Source organism: Oreochromis aureus, linkage group 12 (assembly GCF_013358895.1).
Source record: "Oreochromis aureus strain Israel breed Guangdong linkage group 12, ZZ_aureus, whole genome shotgun sequence".
NCBI lineage: Eukaryota > Metazoa > Chordata > Actinopteri > Cichliformes > Cichlidae > Oreochromis > Oreochromis aureus.
The window spans coordinates 23,333,258-23,356,042 of NC_052953.1; the positions used below are offsets into that span (position 1 = coordinate 23,333,258).

At 41.6% G+C, this 22,785-nt stretch overlaps 1 protein-coding gene across 1 annotated transcript in view; it reads left to right on the plus strand.

Annotated features, from left to right (window-relative positions):
* The window catches only part of LOC120442970 (ultraviolet-B receptor UVR8-like), a 303,306-nt gene that overhangs the window by 263,747 nt on the left and 16,774 nt on the right, over positions 1–22,785 (plus strand). The gene's annotated exons all lie outside the window — the stretch shown is intronic.

Here is a 22,785-nt window from a genome sequence, read left to right on the forward strand (position 1 = left end):
ATGCCCGTAGAGAAATGTATATATAGAGAAGGAGAGAAAATGAATATAGGAAAGGAGGAGGAGAGAGAGACTTATCAAGTAAAAGAGAGGGACAAAAAGACAAAAGGGGGAGAGAGACGAGAAGTGACCCTAAATTGGGAATCTATTACTGAGGCATAGGTGCAGCAGCCCCTCTCTGTCTCCCGTAAACACACAGAAATGTGTTCAACTGCAAGGGCTTTATAAGTTTCCCCTTCTCCAGAGTAATGTGCTTTGAATGGCTGGTAAAATGGGACTGGGAGAATTTCATTCCCGCTGCCTCCCCAGGCGACTCACCTTTGGCCCAGCAATGATATGAGCCCTTTTCTATTTTTTCCACTTTTACTCTCCCTCGTTCCCTCTTTCCATCTACCCGACTGATGGAGAGGAGGCGAAATAAATGGAGAGCAGCAGCACAGCAGGGGCTGGAGGTATGGGAGTGTAGACAGAGGCACAAGTGGAGGAAGATTGGGATACAGGGCTTATTTATTTAGTGGAATGAGGCAGGTGCCTTATCCACAGCTCAGATTAGCTCATCTGTTTATGCTAAATGCCACACCATGGGAAGCACGGTCATGTCACAGGAAGTACAGAAACCCATTTTTCTCACTGTATGCTGCTCCCACCAATTGCTGGATCTGTTCTGTTCACCTGTCAGACCTTTACTGGGATTGGTGTATCAGATATACTCAGATTATTTGCTTCACATATCACTTAGCTATGTAAAACAGGTAGTTTAGCTTGCTGATGTCTGCTTCTTATTTTGCTTTTTTTAAGTACATGTTATAATATTTTTTTCTTCCCTGTGACTAAGACAATGATTACACCTCCTCAGGCTGTTAATATGTGGGTTATTGTACATTTATAAGTTGACTGAATGGAAATGTGATCCAGTCCTGTTTGGCCCCCGTACAGACAGCCATGAAGCACTGGATGGGTCTTTTAGTGTCCACTTAGACATGACCAATTGAGTTTAAAGGGTGATAACACTATAGACAGGTGACATATCAAGGGAAAAACTTAAATCCTTCACTCATACAGTAAAGCTATCCAGTGGCTCAGGGGCATTATTGTGAGGCATTTTCCTGGCATAGTGTCCCTTTAAAGGGGAGGGTGACTGCACATCATTATAAAGGTTTTCTGAGTGATCACCTTACCCTATCATGGGAGAGGTCTTTTTCAGGAGAAAACATCTTTGGAAGACTATATTTTCCAGAGACTTTGACACAATAATATCAATACCTCAAGTTTTAAACATAAATATTTGGGTAATCCTTCTGACCTTCTGACCATCTTGATTGTTTTAAAATCCACTGTGGTCGTGTATAAAGGTAACAACGACTGTGTAACTGTCCGATCATTAATAAATGTTTATATGACTAGATGAGTCAATATAACATTTTATTTACAGTATTTTGTACAGTATATTTATCAGTACATTTTATATTATGTTTTAATACTTTGTGTGATTTTTTTATTGTCATTATAGTCATCTTTAAATGCCATTTTTAATTGTCCCACGCATAAAATCATAAAAATCACTGCAGCTATAATAATATTTGTCACAGTTTCTAAGAACCAGTCTTATTTACAGCTTAGGCAGCTGAGTCCCAAAGTAAAACCTAAATATTGGTAGAAGCTAAATTCAGCAAAATAGAAAGAACAGTGTAGTGTGCTTTTGATGGAGGATCAAAAGTCAAATAACAAAATTTAATTTAGAAGCCTTGGGTTCATGTGTGGGACCATTATTTTTTATTTAAAGGTAGAGTGCAAGGGGGGCCTGAAGTTAATAGCAAAGAGTGGGGTGTGCGCTTGTTATTGTTTCCTTTTTCAACTACTGTTTGGCCAGTACAGTGGTTAGCACTGTCACCTCTCAGCAAGAAGCTTCTGGGTTCAAATCCACCACCCTGGGTCCTGTGGAGTCTATATGTTCTCTCTGTGCTTGCATAACTTCCTCCCACAGTCCGTGTTTGTTGGGTCAAGGGCTAGTTCAAAATTTTCCTTAAGTACGAATGTAAGATTAAATGGTTGTCTGTCTCTCCCTGTGATAGACCACGGTATACTTTCACCCCATGATAGCTGGAATGCTACGATAGGCTCCAACCCTCCCCTGTGAACATAAATTGTATAAGTGGTTAAGAAATGCATGGATGGGTAGATTTACTGTTTGGTTAGATTTAGGTAAAAATCAGTCTTTCAAAACATGTACTGCATGTGTGAGAGGCTTTCTGGCAGAAAGCCCCGAAGGCAGTCTTTTCCCATATGTAACAAGCTTGCTCTATATTTTCTTGGTTATCTGTTTGAGAAGTCCTGTTCTATCAGCAAACATTTTTACATGCACTTATTCATGTGACCTCAAGGCAAATGCAAACATTGACTATTTGAACTCTTTTTAATGACAACTGCCACTTGTCTTGTGAGTTTGGGCTGCTTGTTGAGGTAGAAAAGCTATTGTCAAACAAAATGAGCTCAATGAAATGAAAACCAAAGAAGCAAAGAAATATTATTTCTTTAAGTTGTGAATTTGATCATAGGTCATATTCTCCTTCACTAGTTCTGAACACATTCATTACCACATGATGTTTCCACTGCTGCATACAATGAAAAGAGCGTGCCCAAGCCTCAACCTTTCACCTCTTTGGCCTCATGCGGAAAATCGTCCTGATAAGACATGTAATAGCTGAAGCATTACTGCAAATGTGTGTCTTTCTGTATATACCTTGTGGATAGCATGTGAGAGGGTCACAACCTCCCCGCATGTGTGGCTCCCACCCACGTCTTCTTTCCCTCACCTTTTTCAATTCACTGAGCTGTGAGGCAGACGCTGGGTGTGCTGTTTTTCTGCCATTAGAAGATGCTAGCTAATGCCTCGGTGATGGCACCACTCACTTCTCCAGTGGCGAAAGTAAATGGAGCAGCCTTTCACAAACAATAAATCCCTGAGGGTCTCTTTCTTTCTTTTCTCCCCCCTCACCTCTGAGCACTGGCTTTTCATTTGTTTTATTTACATAGCCGCCTTTATGAGCTTTCATCAGCAGGTCTGCTTATATATGAAACTAATGGCTTCTCAGAGCTGTAATTTGAAAGCGTGCGTGTGTTTGTGTGTGTTTGTTGGTGTGCGTGTGTGCATCCATCCATATATTTTATGTTGGTATTTCCACCCATGGATTTGCGTCTCAGTGTGTTGTCCTCTGTCTTGTGCTTTTACTCCAGTATATTCCCTTTCTTCTCCTGCCACTTTCCCTTGTTTCCGAACCTCTCTCTCCTTTGCTGTCTGCACCTCAATATTTCATAATCCTGTTTCTTATTGATTATCCATCATCCATAATTTTTTTGGGAAGGTCTTCTATTTAATAGTTTTGTTCAGTGCGATTTTCTGTGTGCGTGATTATGTCCAAATACAGGCCTGTATGTTTTAATTATTCCGCATGTGCAACTAACTTCTGTATGTTTCATGGGATATCCGCTTTTCATGTTTTCTACTTTAACAGCAGTAAACTCAGCAAGCAACTCCAAAATAAACAGACACATTTATGTTGTGGGAAAAATAACACTTCCACCACCTCTGCTTCCCTCCTCTGCCTGTTTAACACCCTCCGCACCCCCCTCGGGCTAAACAGAAATGGGTCCAGCTTAGGGCCATAATTGGTCTTGATCCTTAGGCTGCAGGCATATTCCAGCGGTGGGTCTGGATGGGGTGCTTGTTATGTGTGAAAAGGTGGCAGGGGAATGCCTGGCCAGTAATTAACAGTGTGCAGGGGACTGTGGAGGAGGAAATTTAAAAGTGAATGGGGGAGGCCAGTTCATTCTGTGGCCCTGTTCTGCCTCTCTCTCCGCCTCCTCTGTTTCTCATCTATTCAGCCTTGCCTGTTATTGGAGCTGATGGGTTTATAGAGATTTTCACACTTTTTGGAAGTTGAGCTGGCATTGTGAATTTGTTTTCGCTTGCCCCTCGTTTCTCGCCCCTTTGCCCCGGCTCACCACACACAAACATGCACCCGTGTCATTCCGTTTCTCCACTGCTCACTTCCTCAGTTCCACTTTTACACATTTTTTTTTCTAATCTTTTGAAATATTCATCCCACGTGTGCAGCCTACCTGTTCACGTAGCAGAGTTGATCACATACTTTTGGATATTCTGTGCACTGCAAAAGAAGTGTGGAAAAGTAACAGAAAAATTTGCTCATCAGCAAATTACTCTCTAAATTGAAAGTCTTTCTGTGAATAACAAAGCATATCTTCTCTCGTGTCTCTCATCTCCTGGCCCACATTATTCATTGGTATCACTGAGGCACTTTATCAGGACCCATTTTTACGTGTTACCTCTAACAGATTGGAAGACTCACTCAGCCATGCACTTAGTTACTCTCTGAAAAGCTAAGTCTCCATCTTGTGTAGATTATGTCTAACACAGTGTTCCCCATGGCTGAGCTGTCTAAACAAAGCCAAGAGCTGAGTATACTGTGAGGCAGAATGCGTACATATCGTAAAACCATTGTGGAATGATGGATGTAATACAGTTAGGGTACAAACAAGTCTGTGTATTTTGTGACCCTTCATGTAAAGTAAGCTTATTTTCATTTTTCAAAAGTTGCTGAGTGATAACTGGAGAGCTCTCAATGCATATGTTGTCTATAGCAGGCCATAAACAAGAGCAACACACTATTGGAGAAAGTGTGACACATATAGATAAACACTTTTTCCACACATATACTTGTTTCTGTCTTCCTCACTTGCCCACGAACAAATTCCATCCTTTAAAAACACAATAGGATTTATTGGCACGAAAGCTTATAGACTAAACTCCCAGAACAATGCATTTCAAAACAGTTAAATATCAATATATTATTTATTATGTTTCTCTAGGCTTACAGTATTCAGGGAAATGATTTTTCAGATTTCAGAATTTTCAGACCTGAAAGTGTGACCCAGGTGAATCATACAGATACATTTTTTTTTTGTCTGCAGGGTGAAATGAATGATGCCCTCCTATTTTCTATAGGCTCTATAGGGTTTTTTCCCCATTACAAGTAAACATGAAGACGTTTGGGACAATAGACAGCTATGCTGCGCTCGTGGTAACTGAAGGATGGACAAGCTTACTGCAGATTGTAGAAGATGCCTCTTAATGTTCTAAAAGTGTGAATTTTAAACCCAAGCCTAACCAATTAGTTCCACAGATCAGAGTAAATTAGCAGTAACAGAAAATTAAAACAAAAAAAAGTGAAATCAAAGTCTTCGACACCTGTTTGAGTCCTGTATTTGATTGGATTAGGATAACTGGGGAGTGAGATTGCATTGGTTTATAGTATTAATAAACAAAAAGATGAGCAATAATTACTTTTTTTTAAACTGTGATTTTTGTAGCAGAGCCATCTTTAGAACATATTAGAAACGCATACTGAAAAAAGCATTGCTGCCAAGGTAATAATCCTTTGTTATAATATGAAAAATATAGATTATGGCTCAGCTTTATAGACTGGATAAAACATGGCATTAAAACATGGGATTAAAAATGCGTTCCTCCTGAAATAATCTTTTTTATTATTGTTGAATTTGGGTGCGTGTTTATGCGTCACTAACAATAACAGTACAATCAACGCTGTGGTGTGTCTTAGAAATAAACCTACAGTCACGATGCCAGTGAATGAAAATATAAAATAAGGTCAAATGATTGTTAATTACAAAAGTTCTAATTAGAATTAAGAATAGTTTGAAATATTAATACCTACTTAAAGACTTGGCTAGGACACACAAGAAGCCTAATTTTCCTTCACCGTAATTCACTACATGTTTACAAACAGATAGGCGTATTATATTTGTTATTTGAATATGCAGCAATTGAAATGAGTGTACTATTATGGATTGGGTGCATTAGAATGTAACAGCAATTTTGGGCTTTGGCATCTAAATGTTTCCTCTGATGCCCCTGGGCCTCTTCAGCTGGCTACTGCATGTACTTGTGGAAAGCTCAGTACAAAAAATACAGCTGGAGAGATTGTTGCACAGTGTAACACAGTGTTCACACACCCATATTGGTCATACAGCTCCTTTAATTCAGCACTCAATGTCCAAGATCTGTATGGTGGAATAAAATGCATTTTCCAATGTGTTTTGTACTCTTGTGCTGAACTTAGAAAGTGAGCTGAATCTATGTCATTTTGGCTTCTGTATTTATTTTTTTACCTTTACCTAAAGCCAAACTTTGGCAAACTTTGAATAAGATATTAACAAAATAGGATTGCTGTATGCTTCTCCCTCAGCATACACTGGTGTGTTAGTTTGCCAGGGATTCAGCAAGCTCTCTCTACTCTTCTCCAGCCAGACCAGGTTCAGACTAAACATGTTCGTTTGAGAAGCTTGTTTACAGTGTTTAGGTAGACGGACACACAGGAAGTGTGTTAAGCGATTAGAAATTCCCTGACAGCCCCAAAGATAAATGGATGCCTTGCTAAATGAAGTAAGGAGAGACCTCAAATGAGCCGACTCAGTGAAGCGCCTTTTATGTTTCTCGATGCACTTCAAAAAGTGTATGTGTGTATAAAACGAGATTGTGTGTGGGATAGAGAGAGAGAGCATTTTTAAGTATGTCTGTTCATGTGCAAGCATGTGCCTGTCTGTGTGTGGTTCTTGGGGTAACAGGTGGGGGGTATGCCATGTCCTGGTTAACAAGAGTGTTATTGTGTTGTTCTGTCCTGCATGACTGACCGTCAGCTGTGCGGGGTCATCCTTCTTCCCCCTTAAACCCGGAACACTAGCATGGCAGCTACGCATGCCCGCACACACATAACACACACACTTTTGAGACACACATACGGAGGTAAGGACCCACCCAGTCATGCACACAAACAGGTTCTGCTATGCATCAGTTGGTGGCCTGTAATTGAATTGAGACTTGATCAGTGATATTTCCGATTTGGTGGCCTGATGCACCCCAGTGAAGAGGCATCTGCTCTCTTTTTCCCCTGCCACAGAGCTGTTCAAGGCTGCAGGCAGCACGAGACATGGCTTGAGAGGTTCACACACACACACACACACACACACATACACAAACAGAAACCCCTCCCTACTCCATGTATCCATAGCTTTCCTGTGTCACTCATACACAGTGCCTCAAGGCACTTTTGCAGTTCTGTTACACTACTCAACAACAATACGCCCTCAAACGCTTGGCTGTTTACTTTTCCAAAAGAGTTAAAGTCTCTCACTTAAAGGATTACCTTTCGCCTCCCTGGACACTCTGACCTCACTTCAGCAGCATATACACATTTCCAGACAGGCCTACACATATGCACATCCGGAGACACCTAAACACATGAATGAACATACACCTCCCACACACACAAAGACAAGGGATGAAAAAAGCATTGCAGAAATAGTAGAAGTAGCCAAGTGATGATAATGGCCTTTGTCCCAGCTCTATCTTTTCAACAGGGCAATAAAGATCTGTCAGGAACCTATAAGCACAGCATCCCCCTGCTCGGTTCCTCATTATTTAACCAAAATATACATAAACTTCAGTATTTTTGTTGTTTTTACTGTCCTTTTTTTCCATGAAACATCTACAAGTGCATTTTCCAAATTTCCTTTCTTCTGCATTGTGATCTGAAGTACTTGTGGTAACACAGGGAGTGGAGTCGTACTTCTCTTCGACTCTCTGTGCACTGAAGTGGAACTCAAGTGGTTTGACAATCTCCACCTTCCTTACAAAGCACCCCTTCTGGGTGGGGCGGGGCGGCCTAAGCGCAGAGGCGGGAATAGAGGGTCATAACTGATGGTCTTGTTTACATACAGGTTAATTGTTGCACACCCTTGTGCTATGCTTTTTATGGCACTCTGACTCTGCGTGAATCATGTTCTAAGCAATGGGTGAAAAGAGGAGTTATGAGGGAGTGAGAAGGACAACCATATCAGCAGCAAGCCCCCTTTAACTGCGAGCATCCGTATGTTTGCTAGTTTGCACTGGCAGGTGTGTGCTTTGTGTCCACTGACATAATCACACAGCCAGCTCTGTGATTTTTTTACTTCCTGCTGCAGGAGCGAGGCCAGTATTGTTTTCATCTGTGTGTGTGTATGTCTGTGTCATTGTTGCAACCTGTTGCACACCTCAAACTCTTGATGCATGCTCAATCATCTTTTGGGGTACCTCAAAGGTTATTTTAACAACCCTCTTTGGGCATTTACATTTATCCGAAAAAGAACGTTTTCACAGGACTCTGTTCGGTCATTTGAAAAACAAAGTACACAGCATACTTAAATAGTTTGAAGAATGACCTTTGCTAGCAAAAGCTTAAAGTAATCATTTTCTGTATGACTTTTTCAGTCTTTCACATGGTTGTGGAGGAATTTTGGCCCACTCTTCTTAAGAACAGTGCTTCAATTCATTGAGGTTTGTGGGCATTTCTTTTTATCCACAGCTCTCTTAAGGTCCAGCCACAGCATTTCAATCAGGCTGAGGTCTGGTCTTTGACTGGGCCATTGCAATACCTTGATTCTTTTCTTTTTCAGCCATTCTGTTGTAGATTTGCTGGTGAGATTGGGTTCATTGCTCTGCTCCATGACTCAATTTTGGCCAAGCTTTAGCTGTTGGACAGATGACCTCAGATTTAACTCTACTGTACTCTTGTATACAGAAGAGTTCATGCTCAACTCACTGACTGCAAGGGTTCTGTAGCTGCAAAACAAATCCAAATCATCACCCCTCCACCACTGTGCTTGACACTTGGTAGGTGGACGTGTTTGTGCTGATATGCTGTGTTTGGTTTTTGCCAAACATGTCACAGGAACTTTAACATTTGGCATGCTCACTGAGACCTGGAGAGTATGAGATGTAGCATACTTTTTTGGATTTTCTCCGAGCATCAGGGCGAGCACACACCTGCGTGCTTCAGACCAGCAAATTATCAAAACTTCTGTTTTTATAGAAATCCTCACACTTGCTGGTGGTCAGTTAATTAATTACGTCCTTAATTCCAAAAAGGGTGGACACTTTCTTTTTTGCATGACAGCATATATCTCCCTGATTGTCTACGAGTGAGTGTACATTTAGGAAACTTCACAAGTTTGAAGGTCAGCTGTGAAGTAGGACATGGTCTGACCCACAAGTACTGAGTAAATGGTACTGGAAGTAAGGTGACCAAAGTACAAAAGACCAAAGTTTTAATTTTCATAACTCCCCCTATTTGAGGTATCTATAAATATCTATCTTCAAAGCCCAAAAACTCCCACCGTGTGCTCCTGCAGGGGGATGGTTTAACAATTTCTTTCTTGTATGAGCTACATGTATGTCTGCATTAGCGTCTCTCTGTCACTGAGCTTTCACTGTTATCTCTTCATATAGCCTCTTGTGTCGTGGATGAACAAAAGCCACATAAAGGTCTGGAGGATTCAGAGTGTGATGCTCTCCAGCACGCTCTTAATTATGGCTCTCAAGGCAGGAAATGCCGAGCTTATGGGGGTATCAGGTCCTTCACTGTGACACAGTGATGACTGGTTTGATGTAATCCACCTCCCTGGATAAACATTCTGCAAGGATTGGACCACTTTGCACATCTATTTGTAGCCACACTGGGGTGGGCTAGAACGGTGTGGATGGATGAATATACACTCACATTTTCAATGAGAACAGCAAACAGAACAGTTATTGTAGTCCACTTGTTTTCCATTTTTTTATACTGGTAGTATGTATTCTGTTTAGCATTTCCAATACATCTGCTGGCATATTATGAAATACATGGTTACTTTGAGTACTCGCTGGCATAAAGTCCCTCACTCACACCTTGGAGCCCCCCTAAATTAACATAATGTCATGCCTGCCCCTTGGAGAATGCAGTAGACAGCTGACTACTGGAGCTTATGAGAATGCTCAGTTGTCAAAAGGGAAGAATTTACATGAAGACGCCGCTTCCAGTTTATGTGCTATGCATGACCCCCATATGCCAGCTATTGCACATGGTATGTGCATGTATGTAATGTGGGGTTGTGCGAGTTGTGGTGGGTGGACTTACATGTTTACATATGCTACTTTGAGTGAGGTGTTTATGACTTTGTTCTTTCCAACTGCTGTGTTATATTTGTGCATCTGTTGCATATCTGAGCACTTTCATAGTGCCTCTTTAAGTGAGGATATGTCTGTGAAACAAAGAAGACAAAAGGCTGCCAAAGAAAGCCCACAAGGACTCAACAATCTGTTTGATGTTTCTTTTTTGACCTTGCAAAGTGTGTGAACTCCCAGAGTTCTCCAGCAACCGTATGGGAAAACATTGCAGTCACAAAATACTTTTCACATGATGGCATTTGCCAGGTACGTTAACTATTTCACTGTCATCTTTAGAGGTCACTGCCTGGACTGTGTAAGACACCTCCACCTCCTTCTCCGCCTTTCTTCCACTTTCTGGTCACAAAGAGACATTTTAAACTAACATACCATATATATGGCCAACATATAAACCCATTGTTGCACTTGGGAAAAGGTTCACATATTTGCATTGATATTATATGTAAGTTCAAGGGTTAAAGAACACTTCAGGACTGGGATTGATTCAGCTGGTGAAGAGTCAGTTATTGCTTCATAGTTCACAAATTACCATCAGTACTTGCTTTTAAAAGAAAAGTCCTCAGAAATATGTTTAAACATCACTATAAATGATGTGTTTTGTTCCAGGTTCACTTATTTTCCAAGAGTTGTGTGAAATAGCATTACCCTGTAGCACTGAAGTATGGTATGTGGCAAGCCAGCCCAATAACAAAGAACGCATGCACTCATGCATACGCACACATAATCGCACACATAGTCGCATATGCTCACACAGTATGTCAGCAGGTTATACTGTGAATGACTTGAAGTGCTGTGTAAGACATACATTTACACATAAACAGCTACTAATAAAGAAGCCAATAAACACAGTGCACCTTCTCAGATATTCAGGTATGCAGCATGCATTCAGAAAGTGAACAGAAATATGTGAACTGAACCTGCAAGGAAAAATATTAAAAGCTAAATTCTATGCTGTGTGTGTAAAAGCATTTGTTTATAATTCAGTTGTATATTTTACCATTAAAGCAACTTTTCCATGTACAAACAGGATTCATATTATTCTGTTTGTTGAAGCCTTGACTCTTTTTTTTGGTCCTTAGCTGTTGGGTTTTTGTGTGTGTATAAGTGTGTGTTTGTTTTTGTTATGTCTAAATGGATGTGTCCATTTACAGTGTAACACGATAGGAAATCTTCCTCAACCCAATCTGCAGGTCTCAAACCATGAAGGTGGAATTTTATCCTGTAAAAGGTGCACTAAATATTAGTGATCAGCTGAATCCGAATCCACCTTTTGTATTCAATGAGTCACTCGGCAAACTTGTCCACCTCAGTTTTACCCAATGACTCAACTTCCCATCTCGCTCTGTGACTCTGTGTCGCTTACCCTTGCTTTCACCCAGCTTTTCCAACCATACCTCCCTTCAGACACAAGTCCATTTCCGCTCTCTTCCCCACTCAACAAATATGTTCTTTGGAGCCCTTCCCAGAATACTTTGGCATGCTCCCATGCCCACTCCCAATCTGCTCTCTTGCTTGAAACAGATCCAGAGGACAGCAAAGGGGGCAGTAAGGGTGCCAGGGGGTACACCCATATAGTTATTGGGAAATCATGATGCGGCTTTCCTGTGGGAAAGAAAAAGAGATGGAGGATAAGAAAGAGGAGTGAGACTTACCTGTTGACCTGTTCCGTGTAACATGAATTTGATGTTTGGACGTGGTTTACTTTCAGCGAGAAGGCTTCTCGAAGCAGGCCCCTGCCTAAAAATATTCTTGTTCTCTTTGATGGAAACTGTGACTCTGCCTAATGAGCGCTGTAAAGTTATGAACAAGTGATGAGAGGCTGGACTAGAGAGAGATGAGAGATAGATGGGAAGGGGGTGAGAGAGGGATGAGAGACAGATGGGTGGTGGGGGGTATATAAGTAGAGAGTGAGACAGGGGAGGAGTAATGGGGTGAAGATAGGACATTACGGGTCAGCGTGTGACACATCTGGGTTAAACAAGTCTTCAGTATTCGTGAAGCCAGTGTATTTGGAGTCAGGGGACATTATGTCTGATTGTTTAAGCTGAAGCATACTGTTTCCCATGCTCTAACAAAAAACATAAGTTTTAGAAGCAGAGCATTTGCAACCAGAGTAGGCAAAAATTCAGCATGCTGTATCTGTTGCACTTCCTTCCAGATATGCCATTTTAGTGTATTATACTTCAGAGAAGGACTTAACAGAGAAGCCTCTGTTGCTGACTTGTACTACTTTTTGCCTAAAGAATCATTTTATAACAAGTTGTTGTATGAACTTTGACATCTTTCCCAAACCAGAAACTTGCATTTTCTGCTAATTACTAGCACACTGTGTTGTTTCATAAATGCCTTTCTCAACAAACCTTCTTTGTGTACCTTACTTCATATTTCGTCCCACTCTTGTTTCGTCAGAACCCTGTTTGTCGTCTCATCTTTCTAACTCACCACTTCAGAGCTGCTCACTAAGGCTTGAGCAATCTCCCAGTAATGGTGTTTTTAAGTGTCCTGTTTGTATAGAGGGTCTATGGAGAGAGGGCCTGTGAAAGAGCCAATGACTAAGTGGGGCTTGTTACAGTGACTGAGCTCATATGCAGAGCCCAGTCATCCACTGGGGGACTGGCTGCTACTGTAGTCTGGCTGTGGTCTCTGAGCTATCACCAGCCAACACAGTTTTAGCAGTCCACTGTAATGCGACACTTGGGGATTTTACAAAGCGTGACGGCTATGCGTACTTGTACCTTGTGTGCTATGTTGTAGTTAATGTGTTTTTTTTAATGTAGGTCTGCATTTCCTATAAGCACGAGTTCCTTTGTGTCCATTTCTGTGTGTGTATGTGCGTGAGAGAGCAGAATAGCTCACAAATTTGTGTCTTCATGTGTGTCGAGTGAGTGTACACACAGTTGCAGATGCATAATAATCATCTTTTCTTTGATTTGATTGTTGCTACAATGAGTCTTTCTGAGTGCCCCTAAAGAATTGCTAGACATCTCCCTTCATGTCTGCTTTAGATTTCTTTTCATGGTTTCTTTCAAATTTTAGTGAAGTTATTCGCTTTTACTTGGCCATTGATAAAAGCCAAGTGACTTTGATGCTGGGGGAGAGGAACCTATGGCAATGAGCCTTGATGAGACAGCCAGCCGGCCATCCAGCCAGGTTTTCATTAGATGAATGCTGTGTGGGACTCTAGCCAGATAAGATGGGCGCCAACATACTGGAGCCAACCAATATAGTTATAGCAAGGTGCTCTGTATTTCACTTTCTCTATGTCACTGTCTGTCTTTGTGGGAGTCAGTGTCTGTCTCTCCATTGCCGTCTCTCTCTGTATAACCTGTGTTGCTTGAACAGCTTCCATGCTCTTTGCAAATCAACACACCCAGCGCAGTGATTTCCATAAAGATGTCTTGGCCGAGCTTTGTTTAAGAATAGGTCGACTGAAATAGGAAGGTTAGTGGTAAATGTCAAAGAAAGATCAAAGAGGATGGGGAACATGGAGAAAAACAGAATGAAATACAAGCATAAAAACAGGAATATCAGCAAAGACGTGCTATGAAAATATTTGAACATTTAAAAGGTTCATGACTAAACTGATGCAGTTGAGCTACTTTCATTATTTTTGCATCTATGTAGAACATGGCATGTATTTTCTGGTATTACAATACGGCATACAGCATCCACATTATGTAATTCAATGCACATTCACAGATATAGTTAATGCAAGACCCAATATTTATACTTCCTGGAGTGTCAGTAGAAAAGAAGATGCAGTGTATTATGTGTTTCTCACAGAGAAAAGCACATTAAATAGTCGAGCTCTACATCAAGCATCTAAATGAAAAATTAAAAAAAATATTTTGTTTCTTGTCTAAACAGTGTCATAAGCGAAGGTCAGTGGGCACTGAAGAGTGTGTGAGGGGCAGCTGTGTGTGCATTTCCAGGGCCAGTCTTTTACCGGGGTCAACATTTTGCCCCCAGACCATGCAGGATGCCCTGGATTCCCACAGATAATAATAGCTGCCAAGAGATGTGTTGAAGAGTACAGCTGTGGCACAACTTCTCCGCTCTGCCTAGTGACAACACACCATTTCAAATGACACCTTGACCTTCTGCGCCCAGTTCACTTTTTCACAGAGACATTACATTTGTGTGAAAATACAACAAATATATATGTTGTGTTAATGTTAATAACATTATAATAACATAATAATAGGTGGTATTTACTGACAGGGTGAGATGTTGGAAAACGGGAGTCATTTGCAGGTCATTTTTGACTCAGCAGTCACCTCTCATCAAACATTTCTCTGCTGTTCCTTTGCTTCTCTTGTCTCTCCACATTTCACTTGTAGAATTTATGATCCCAAAAACAGAATGACCCACACACAGAAGCCTCTGTTCACTCATTTGATTTCTACTTTCGCACTTAGTATGCATGGGTCAGTTGTTCAAACATTTACTGTACTCAGTATCTGCAAGTCTACAGGTGTTAGGAGAAGTGAGCGGGCCCATTTGTGTGGATCAGTGTATTCATACATGGCATGGCAAATCCTCTCAGTGATTGTTTTAACTTCTGAGAGCCTGCGTGTGTGTGCACACGATGCGACAGATAGCTTATATCTATCGGGGTGTTAAGCTGATTAGTGTGAACTGTGGCCAGGTTCATTTGCATACGTTTCTTATCTCATTAGATTAGTATCAGCCTCTGTCACCATGCAAGGCCTCGGCTGGGATGTCTTCCTACTTCGCGCTGTGCGCATACGCACACACAAACACACAATCACCCTTGATGCCCCCTGGCAAACAACAATGCTAATGTGTAACACCAGCCAAGAAGTGCAGGCTCCTCATCTCCTCTTGTCACCAGCACTACTACACTACTGTCACGCCAACACATCAAGTCTTGTCCTCGGGCTCTTTGTGTCCCTGGTCTTATCAAGGTCATTAGCTCACATCTTTTATTCCCATCTCTATACTGTCTTCCTTACTCATCTGATGAATTTTCTTTCTTCTTTGTTTACATTTATCTATTATTCTGGGTGTTCAAGCTGGGATAGGCTCCAGTCCCCAAGCCAGAACACACCTTGTGTGAGGTGATTAAGAGGATGGATGGATGGATGGATGGATTGATGGATGGATCGATGGATAGATTAGTAACAAAAGTTGGCTATACCTGGGTTCCCCTGTCACCCTTCCACCCATGCTCTTGTGCTTTGCAAGGTAAACTTGTTCATCTTGGCATATTAACTTCATGGGCTGTGGATAGTCTTAGAATATCAAAAACTCTTGCATCAGGATGGGCCTGGGTTGGTTAATTATTACATGTCATTTTAAAAAATAAGACGACATATCTGTATGGTAAGAAGCAAAACTTTTGAGAGAATTTTACAACGCTTACATATTACAGTGTCAGCATCATTGTTTTCTCTATTTTCCACAATGATTTGAAGTGAGTGTAAGCGCCACTTTCATTAGCTGCGGTTTCCTCGGGCACTGCTGGTGTTTAAAGATGCTTCTCCCACTGCTGCTAGATAACATTTTATTTACAGTCATGCCTTCCTTAGCAAGGACAGCATTAACAAGTTGTCATTTCTGCCACGCCTGTGGACAAACCAATACATTGTTCTCATTTATCTATCAAGTACTTGCCTGCTTTGAGTGAGTGGACCCACACTGAGTCCTTGTTTCAGCACTGCTCAGTCATCTCCTGTACATATTTCTATTGTCAGGCAAAGCCATAGACACTGGTTGAGACAGTGTAAATCATTGCCTCAATAGCCAGCGAAGACAGACAGAGGTCATGTTAATTTTTAGTTAGAGCCAGAAGTTACAATATGCTGCTGAGGTCAGCAAATGTCCTCCTGCAGAAATATGAGTATCACTGCAGATAAGCCAAGATTGAAGCAGTCTGAAAGTACAATAAAATGGAGACCTTAGCTTTTCTAGTGCTTTTACTATTAGCAACTGATACAGAAGAGATAAAAATCACCTAATCACTTTTCTCAATTAAAGAATACTATGCAGAATTTCAAGTCATTTGGCTTGTAGTATTTGAGAATGGTAAGAAAAGAGCACAGATAAGATTATTGCAAGGCAGAATTGGCTTAGAGCAACTTTCTCAGTATTGTTATTATTCTGCGACTCTCTCCCCAAGTGCTGCTAATCAGTTTCATGTCTTTTTTTTGTCTGTTTGTGTTGTTTTGTTTCTCTTTTTGTTTTTTTAAAGGACTTGTGTGAAAACAATCATCAATCTCAACAGTTAATCAAACTATAAATAAGATCTGAACCCCACGTGCATTGTCTCATTCGCTAGACTAATCTTCAAAAAGAGCAAAATTTTGATGAGCTAATTTGTTTTGCTGCTCAATTAATTTGATTTACTTATTAATCACTAACCTGCTCTTACACTGTAAGGGTTGAAGTCATACGTCTACCTCTCTTTGCTGAGCTGTAGGCAAACAGATCAGCAAACACAACTCTATGTAAGGTCACAACTGTGTGGGATATTGTTGAAGAGAACATAGTGTTCGACCATGAAACTTAAAACGCCATTCACGGCGCTGGAGTGAAAAGGATCAACACATAAACCATGTCCTTGCACGTGGCTTTGAATTCGACACATTTAGCACCATCGTCCCATGCACTGCACAGAAAGCGCTTTGGAAATCATTTTTTCATGTTCTACAGTTGCATTAGAAAGGTGGGTGCTGAAAGGTGTTCTCAAGGTTTTTTTTATTTTTTATTTGTGATACTTTATTTATCATTATACTTCTGATTAGATGAGATGAAGCCTACCTGTACACCAGCAGAGAGAGTAACTTTCTTTTTCTTCACACTGAACGTTGGTCATCTTTTTTTTACCAAAAAACCAGAAGGGTCTGAGTCAGTCAGTGATGACAGTTTCTTCAAACTTGTGACAAGTTTATACCTGACCTCTCCTAAGTTAAAAAAAAAAGTGTCCAGACTTTGACATAACAGAGTCCCAGAGTTTACCTCTTAGTGACTTTTTTTTTACTGTACCTCCTTTGCGATGAAAGGAGTACATGTACATGCCTTCGGGTTAACTGTTAGTTAGAGTTAGTGGGAAAAAGAGAGCTACCGAGACAGCCCCTCACATCTCTGTTCCCTTCAAGAGGCTAATGCCTTATTTATAACACTGCACCCCCCCAGGTGCACACCTCAGGTCCCTGCACAGCCCCTTCTCTTCCCCACAGGTATACTCTGTGCCTGTGCCTCGTACTGTGCTACCTAGCGCACCTTCACATGCCTTTCCTTTCAACATCCCACTCCTGCGGCTGCATGAGAGGAAGAAGTTGGGGAGAGAGATACAAAGACTCTGCGTGACGCACATACAATCTGCAGACTGAAGCGGTTTCACAGCCATGGTCTCCGATGTCTCGCTGCAGTTCTCTCGTGTGTTGGAGAAAAAGAACTGAATCCCCTATCCTCCAGCCCTGCTCACTCCCGCCGAGCCGAAGAAACACCACAGAGGAGAAAGAGAGAGCGAGAGATGGAGAAAAAGAAAATGTGGAGGAACACTAAAGAGATGGTGAAGTAGAATCGGAGGGGAGGTGAATGGAGAAGACAAAGAAGTGGTAGGGGGGTGTGAGGAAAAAAAAGGGAGATTGAAGAAAGCATGATAAAGAGGGGAAGAAATAGAGTCTCGCTCTTTTTAAACTTGGAGATTCTCAATCCCTTCTTCTCACTCCAACCTGCATTTCTGGGTCACTAGAGACATTTAAACTGCACTTATAATTAACAGCTATTTTTAAACAGGGAGGGAGAAGTGGAGCGGTGGCGAGGTACAAAAGCATTAAAATTGCCCCAGATTCGCTATTGAATAGGACACATCAAGGCAATATGCTGGCAGATCAAAGTGAGCGAGGAGAAAGGAGACAGGGCCGATCAGTGGGGATAAATTGTTCCCTTTATAATGGCATAAGAATAGACCTCTTTGCAGCTGAAACAATTTAATAACTGCATTCATTACCTCTGTCCAGCTTGTCTGTCTGCTGCACAATGTGTAACCGCTTTACTACCTCTCTTTGTCTCTCGTTCCCTCTTCCCCTTTGTTTTACGAACTTATCACTTCATTCTTTTCTTTTCTTTACACTCTTTACACATCCTACACCAAGTCTAGCATCCACTGCAACCTTTCCTCTAGCCCCTGAAACCATCGTCTTCTCCTAAATGTTCCAGCAGTAGCTACGGCGGCAGAGTTTCCACTGAGCCCATGTGCTGCAGGCCCCACAATGAAGATGTGCAATGTCTGACACTCTTGGAATGAGAGCCCTAATAGAAGAGGAAGCGGTTATCACAGGGCTCCCCCAGGACCAGCCTCTGTGTGCCTGACGCTAATTATGGCGCATGCAAATGAATGTGCAGCATTAAAATCAGGAGGAGCCTGCCTGCCTGACTCTGTGTGTAGAGGGGTTGTGTGTCAGTGTGTGCGTTTAGCTGTGTACGAGTGTGTAACTGGTATCATGTTTGTGTGTGTCTGTGTGCATGAGCGTGTGTGTGTGCGTGTGAGTTCACAGACCATTTGCTCACAAATAAGCTCCCATATTCTTACATATGCACACTTTAAGTGCCTGCGCTTGTTTGGATACATATAGGTGTGTGCACAGTTGCATGTAAGCGCACAGTAGGAACAAACTGTTAGGCCTTTTACCTTTTCACACCTCCAAAGCAGATGCTTAGACCCATTCGTTCTTTATTGTTTTATTCAGCAGTATAGACTCAAGGCGTAGGCCATGCATCAAGGATTAGGATGAAGAAACAGGTAATAACACAACATCTCTGTCTCATTCTTTCTGTTTCCCTTTCTCTCGCTTTCTCATGCAAAGATGTGATTCCCGGCACAGAGGATCTCACAGGAGGATTCCTATAAATACATCTCCCTCACATTCACGAGCAACCTCTCCAAGAGGGCGTCTTTATTAAAACCATTTTGTCTTCCCTGTGTGCCCTTTGTATGCTAGTGTGTGCATGTATGTTTGTGTGCGCACACATACTTTTAGTATATGTATGCCTGCATAGGTTTATGAGTGCATTACTGCATGTGAACACTGTGAAAGTTTATGTACTTTTACTTGAATTTATTATTTGAGAATGTTTTTTTAAGTGGCATCTTCATCTGACAGCCTAGGTCTGTTTTCCCATTGTTTGTTTCCGTGTGACTGTGTGCACTTTTGTGTGCGTGTGTCTGTGCGCACGTGTGTGGTATATATGTTGGCCATCTTATCTCCCCATTAGCCTCTTGTGCCCTGACCAGTATTCCCTCTCTCCCCTTCCTGCTTTCTCTAATGGGTAATTTAGCCATGCTCGCCTGACATCTAGCCTATTCCTTGTTTAGTTGCCATGGCTACGCAGGCCTATGGATTGCTCCCTTGCTCCCCTGGCCTTGCTGTGGATGCTATAGATGTCTCAACTATTAGAGGGCAGAACTGCTAAGCACAGAGCGCACACTTAGTCTCTCATATATTCAGTGTAGACTGTGCAAATTAAAAATTGAGCACTTTGTCTTGAATATAGATTCGTCTCCTCACAGAGCAAAATCTCAGACTCCAGTAAGTAAAGTCATCGACAGAAGTCGGCTGGTGAAGCCAGTGGTTTTGCTGTTTGTTTAACAACATTTTCAAGGCATTTTAAAGGCTACATTTATATGTTTTGTGTGTTTGTGCATGTGTGCACATTCTTTTAACACTGTCACTGCACTGAACACACAGTACTCTCAGTTAAAGCCGAGTGCACAATAAGTGATGCCTGTGAATAGCATACTTCAGCATGCCTTCCAAGGTCAACCACATGGTACCGAACCGAGTGTAATTCATCTGCAATATGATGAGAGAATGCTAAAAACTTGAGTGGTCTCTTTTTATTTTTCTTGGGTGTCATGTAAGGTAATGTCTGGTATTATCGTGAGCACTTTACTATATTTTTACATTGAACTGCTATGGCAAATCTGGGCCTGATTAGGGGCAACAACCTGCTGACAGATAAGACCCTTTTGTACTTCTCAAGAAATAACTTAAATTCTCAACCCAGACAACTACAGAAGTCACACAACAGCAGAGTGGAAGCATAAATGCATGTTTGTGTTCACTTTGTGCATTTGTATACTTTTGGGTGGTATTGATTTTTTCTCTCGTTTTTTCATTGTGAAGTGTATAACTTGCAACACATTTCAAAAACTGATGCTCTTTCCTCACAAGAAAATTCACATTCTGCCATCAGTTTTGTGAGGTCACTGTTGTAGTTGCAGTGACATACGGCAGATTTGCTTTGTGCAAAACTTACACATAAGTATCACATGGAAGAATGAGAGTTGCATTTGAGTGAGAAAAAAAATCCAGATTTAATCCTCATGTATTTTGCAGGACTTGCAAGTAGTAAGGGTGGGGTGGGGGGATGGGGGGGTTACAGCAAGGGGCTCAGGGTCAAAACAAACATCTATGCTTGAAGTTTTTATGCTTTTGCAGAAGATCTCGTTGTCTTTGAAGTTTTCACTACTGAGAGCTAAGAAGAGAAGGAGAGGCAAACGGGCGTAGAGAGAGTTAGGATAGGGAGAGCAGCGAGGGAAGGAGAACAAGTTAAAGAAGTGCGAAGCCCTTGAGTTGAAACTGTGCCTGCCTGGGCCTACAGAGAGCAGATGACAGTAGCTTTGGTTTCTTTTGCGGAGCTCACAGTACTTTTGCCTTACATAACCCCTCCCATTGTGCTTTTTCAATTATTTGGGGAGAAATCTTAAGTATGCATTTAAAAATGTAATGCTTTCATGTATTCCAAAGTAGGGGAAGAAGAGGGGGCGCATCACAGATCACGCAGAAAGGAGATGGCACTGACAAGTTTTCAGAATATCGACAATTATAATATTCTATAAGGTATATCAGCGGAGTTTAACATTGTGCGGGAGTGTTTTGGGAAAGAGAGAGGGAAGATAGACACTCGGAGCAGATGCAAGCAGTGCAAACTCAGACATTCTTATTTCCTACCCTTCCCCCAACCCATATTCCCCCTAAGGTGCCCCTTTACTCCCCTTCTCCCCTCCTTCTGCTTCTCTGAGAGGTTAAAGCGCACCTTCCCACTAAAGGGCTCTGGGGTCATGCATCTGCATGTGAAATGTGAACCCGCTGACATTCCAGGGCAGCCCTAAGCCGTGCAGTCCTTTTGTTCACCAGGGTGCCAGTGTCAGGCCTAACAAGCCGAATGAAGGTCTATGTGAGCGCAGAGAGAAAGATGGGGAGAGAGGTCGGTGTGTTGTTGATGCGCTCTCCAACTGTGCCAAAAACAACAGGAAAGTTATGGTTGTTGAAATGGTAGGATAAATTCTTTAATACCAGGCAACCTCCTAAAACACTGTTACCACGAACTGAAAGTAACTGCAGAGGATATTTCTTTGGCTATGTTAAAATTGGGTTTCCTTGAAACTGACACTAGTTTAAGACAAGTGTTGGTATCAGAATTGATTGTATTCAGATAAGTTATTCAACAAGTGTAGTAAACTTAGAATCTGGAACACTGAACCTGGTATGTTTAACCTAACAGAAGGCTTTCAGGCAGACCGTGGACATGCACACTCTTTTAAATCATCCAGCACACAGAGGTGCAGGGCTGCAGTCCTTTCAGCGTCTGAATTGAGTTCTGAGGCACAAAGGGCAGCTATTCACCAGGCAGTGATGGACTTCACACTAGCCTTTATGTCCTCAGTGGCAGGCAGAGAGAGAGAGAGTGGAGGGGGGTTGGAAAGAAAAAAGTTTTGAGGAATATGTGCAATACAAAACAGAGAGATTGTTTGGAGGGCAGGAGCATGGATTGTGAAGATTTTATTAGAAAATATTAATTCATTTGATCAGCGTGAGCACAAGATTTCTGTGAGATGTTTGTAGTGTTCCCAGAATTAGTAGTGTCCTTTTAGATCTGTTGTAGTTTAGAGAAAGGCTCAGAGAACATGGTGCAGTCTTTGGACACATCTGATGTGTCAACAGGTGTCAGCAGGTGTTAAAGCAGCATTACTGTTATTTTTACATTAACCTAAAAAAATTAAATACAAATGCATCTTTGAAAAAAAAGAAATATTATCTCTTAGTTTTAAGAAAATCATGCCAAACCAGAGCAAGGGTCCAGTGTAGTAATCTTATTATATGCTCTAAGTGTCTTGATATTTCTACCAGTTTAATTGGGACTGTATTTTTTTGTCTTTAATTTAATAAATTCTCTTTAGATATGATAGAAAAAAAATGTATCTGTCAGAAAATTCGTAGTGTGTCTCATTCGATATGAAGACTGAGCACAGAGTGTGCACCTGTTGTTGCCATCGTGAATCTGATTTATTTGACCTCATGTTTAATCTGTGATGTATCCATCCATCCATTTTCCTACGCTTAACCAATTCAGGGTCACGGGGGTATAGCTGGAGCTTATGCCTGCTGTCATGGGGCTAATAGCAGGACACGCCCTGGACAGGTCACCAGTCTATTGCAGGGCTAACACAGAGAGACAGACAATCATTTGTGCTCGCATTCACACTTTTTGCAGTTTAGAATTGCCCACTTTTGGACTGTTGGAGGAACCCACACATTTGTAGGGTCCTCTACCATGAGGTGAAAGTGAGTGCTAACCATTGCACCACTGTATGATGGATTTTGTTCTTTGAAATCTCTGAAAGACCTATGTGCCCTGTTGTGTACGCCTAAATGTTGGTGTGTGTGTGTGTGTGTGTG